The sequence below is a fragment of the Sarcophilus harrisii genome, chromosome X, assembly GCF_902635505.1.
Source record: "Sarcophilus harrisii chromosome X, mSarHar1.11, whole genome shotgun sequence".
Lineage (NCBI taxonomy): Eukaryota > Metazoa > Chordata > Mammalia > Dasyuromorphia > Dasyuridae > Sarcophilus > Sarcophilus harrisii.
Genome location: NC_045432.1, coordinates 23,675,906 through 23,680,188, shown reverse-complemented (window position 1 = coordinate 23,680,188; position 4,283 = coordinate 23,675,906). Strand labels below are relative to the sequence as shown.

General features: G+C 38.2%; 1 pseudogene across 1 annotated transcript; it reads right to left on the bottom strand.

Annotated features, from left to right (window-relative positions):
* Positions 1–2,066: 2,066 nt before the first annotated feature.
* On the bottom strand, positions 2,067–3,465 carry LOC100919969 (annotated as a pseudogene). Its single transcript, XR_002770543.2, has one exon. The product of XR_002770543.2 is annotated as a tropomyosin alpha-3 chain pseudogene (transcript).
* Positions 3,466–4,283: the final 818 nt, after the last annotated feature.

Below are 4,283 nucleotides of genomic sequence, written 5' to 3'. Positions count from 1 at the left end.
TTTTTTGGTCTGGCACAGCTAGGCCACCTTCATTGGCATTTTATTTCATTAATTCCCTTAAAATTCTTCTTGGGATTTGCTCTTCCAGATGAATTTTATTATTGTTTTTTTAGCTGTGTGAAGTAATATCTTGGGAATTTGATTGGTATGGCACTAAATAAGTAGATTAATTTAGGTAATGTTTTCATTTTTATTATATTTAGCTCAGCCTACCTGTGAGCACTTGATATTTTTCCAATAGTTTAAATCTGACTTTATTTGTGTGGAAAGTGTTTTGTAGTTCTGTTCCTATAGTTCCTGACTTTGCCTTGTCAGATAGGCTACCAAAAATTTTATATCATTTAAAATTATTTTAAATGGAATTTCTCTTTATGGCTCTTGCTGTTGGATTTTATTGGTAATATATAAAAATACTAAAGATTTATGTGGATTTATTTTGTATACTGCAGCTTTGTTAAAGTTGTGAAGAATTGTTTCTAATAATTTTTAGTTGATTCTCTAGTATTCTCTAAGTATACTATCACATCATCTGCAAAGAGTGATAATTCAGTTTCCTCATTACGTACTCCCTTTAATTGTTTTTCTTCTCCTATTGCCAAAGCTAACATTTCTAATGCAATATTGAATAGTAATGGTGATGGTGGCCAAACTTGTTTCACCCTTGATCTCATTGGGAATGCTTCTAGTTTATCCCCATTACACCTGATGCTTGCTAAGAGCTTTCAATAGATGGTATTGATCATTTTAAGGAAAACTCCATTTATTCCTAAGCTCTCTAGTATTTTTACTAGGAATGGATGTTGGATTTTGTCAAATGCTTTTTCTGCATCTATTGAGATAATCATTTGATTTTTGTTAGTTTGTTTACTGATATAATCAATTATGCTAATAGTTTTCCTAATATTGAACCAGTCCTGCATACCTGGTATAAATTCTAGTTGGTCTTGGTGTATTATCCTGGGGATAACTTGCTGTAATCTCTTTGCTAATATTTTATTTAAGATTTTTGCATCAATATTCATTAGGGAAACTTTTCTATGATTTTCTTTCTCTGTTTTGACCCTACCTGGTGTAGGTATCAGCACCCTAACTGTGTCACAAAAGGAATTCTTTCCCTATTTTTTCAAAAAATTTACATAGTATTGGAATTAATTGTTCTTTAAATGTTCAGTGTTTAAATGTTAAATCACATGAAGATCCATCTGGCCCTGGAGTTTTTTCTTTTTCTTTTTCTTTTTTTTTTTTTTTTGAGGGTGGAGGGACTGGTTCTTTATTTCAAAGGACATTTTGTCAATTTTCAGTATCAAAACACTTGCACTATTGGTTCCTCTTTCTCCAGATTGGCTCCAAAATAGACCACACCAAAGGAGAGTACATTTAAGCCAATAAACTGCACGATGCAAACCTAACACAGACTTCCCGGCCTCACCAAAACTCACCAAAAAAAAAAAAAGAATAAAAGAAATAAAACAAAAGAACAAAAAGAAAAGGGAATTGGAAAAAATCAGCAACTGCCAGCCCTTGGACTGCAGAGAGCACTCACAGCCATATGGGGGTGGAGGTGGGGTGGAGTAGGAGTGGTCCTGATGTTCCCCACCCAAGAGAAATAAAGCATCAAAAATAATATATATAAAATTAAAAAAAAAGTTTTGTATACAAGCTATTCAAGATTTTTCCAGCACTGAGTGATAAAAAGCACACTGAGATGGCACTTGTAGAGACAACAGCTTCTGACCCAATAATGGGTAATAGATGAACTTCACTTGGCTAATCAGTGGCAAAAAACATTATTTTTCAAAGAAGGTGAAGTGGGGATAGGAGTAGACACTCCAACTTCTGGCGCACATGATCCATTCTGTGAGTGAATGAGGAGAGGGAAAATAATATAGTCTCAAAGAGGTCTTGTCTGTGTAATCGGCTTGTTTGCTACTGATGCAAATATTTAAAAAAAAAAAAGAAAGAAAAGAAAAACACATCCCAAGATACCTTAAAGTTGAAAACCTGAACAGCACTTTTTTTCTTTTCTTTTTTTCTTTTTCTTTCTTTCTTTCTTTTTTTTTTTTTGCAAACTCCTCCTGGAATGACTTTCTGGTTTGGCTGGTGCTTGGTACAGAATATTGAGATTTCCCCATGACACAGTCTTTTCTTGGGCTACGTTCAGTTCTCAAGTAGGGCAGGCTAATACAGAGTTCCCTCTTCTATGGATAAGGGGCAATTTGTTTAGGTAGAAATATTTACCATCCATAAAGAAATGATTAGATGCAGCCTAGGAGCTGAGGAATTATCTGGAATGTCTTATAAATAGTTGCTACAACAACAAAAAGGTAATTACAAAATGTATACATCATACAACATGCTTTTAAAGACACTATTGCATTGTGCTCATGTTTCCTTAGATGTTGTTCCTAAAAGTGCTCAGCCCTTGGCCTATCTGGGATCTCTAGGGGAGAGCTGCAGAGACAGTTTGGTGAAACTGACATGGGGAGTTGGGGGTAGGGATAGGGTGGGGAGAGGGTAAGCAAGGACCCAGAGAAGAAAGCAGCCTTAGGTTAAAGATCAGCCCTCAGTTTAAAGGTCAGCTTCAGGCAGGCTGGCCTCCAGCGAAGTCAGAGTCAGTGGAAGGAGTAGTGACAGGGTGGGGCTGGGGGGAAAGGGGTTTCTACATCTCATTCAGGTCAAGCAGAGGGTGGTCCAGCATTCTTTGTGTGCAGAGGCACTCCTCGTTGGTGCATTTCAGTTTATCTTCCAAGTCATCAATTGTCTTTTCCAGCTTGGCTACTGATCTCTCAGCAAACTCAGCACGGGTCTCTGCCTCCTTGAGTTTATCGGTAACAATTTTTATCTCCTCCTCATATTTGTTTTCTTTCTGAGAATACTTTTCTTCAGCAGCATTCAGACACTTCAGGTTCTGGTCCATCAGTCTGATCTGCTCATCCATCTCCCGGCAATGGGATTCTGCCAGCTCAGCCCACTCCTCTGTGTGCTCCAAGTCTCCCTCAATGATTACCAACTTTTGGGCCATCTCCTCGTACTTCCTGTCTGCTTCTTCAGCAATGTGCTTAGCCTCTTTCAGTTGGATTTCTTGCAGCTTCATCTTCTGACCTTCATACCTCTCTCATTCTCATCAGCTGCCTTCTCTGCCTCCTCTAACTTCTGCAGAGCTGTAGTCAGGCGTTCCTGAGCACAGTCCAGCTCCCCATCTACCAACTGGATCCGACGGTTCAAGGAAGCCACCTCAGCCTCAGCCTGTTCCAGGGCCCGTTTCTCCCCCTCCACCTCCTGCTGGAGACGCTCGGCCCTCTCCAAGGTGTCATTGGCCTGCTGCTGCAGAACCTGAATCTTGCGCTTCACCTCCTCGATGGTGGTGATACCAGCCATGGTGCCCACCCCGTTCTGGCTCCCACTCCGACTGCTACCTCCTCTGTTCGGTGCTGCTGCTGCTTCTCAACCTGAAGGTTTTTCTTAAGGAATTTATTAATACCTTGTTCAATTTCTTTTTCTAAAATGGGACTATTTAAGTAATTTATTTCCTCCTTTGTTAATCTGGGCAATCTATATTTTTGTAGGTATTCCTCCATTTCACTTAGATTATCAAATTGATTGACATATAGTGGGACAAAATCACTCCTAAGTATTGCTCTCATGTCTTCTTTGTTGCTGGAAAGTTCTCCCTTTTCATTTTTGAGGCTAACAATTTTATTTTCTTCTTTCCTTTTTCTAATCAAATTAACTAAAAAGTTTATCTATTTTGCTGTTTTTTCCTTAAAAGAAACTCTTAGTTTTATTTATTAATTCAATAATTTTCTTATTTTTTATTTTATTTCTTATTTTTCAAACTTTATTAATCTCCCCATTTATTTTCAGAACTTCAAATTTGGTATTTAATTGGGGATTTTTATTTTGTTCTTTTTCACCATAATCACTGTCACAGTATAAGTGATGTCATTGTCATGTAGGTACTTTTGTCCCTCTCACATCTTTACTGTCATTGTCTCACCCTCATCAGCACCGTGACATATACAACACAATTAATATTTGCATTAAAATAATCAGCTCTGTAACAACAAGGCCGCCATATTACTGTCTCATCACCAGGAATACTGTATTAATGTCCCTTCCCTACCAGGATGACTTTTACATCTCCGCTCTCACTGTTAAACCCCCAGACTTGCACATACCCATCATCCCCACAACATTCCCAGAATCTCCTTCTCAATATAAGCCCCATCACTGTCTTACAGAGCTCACTACCACCATTACTTTTGGAGGATCCCAGTTGGCTT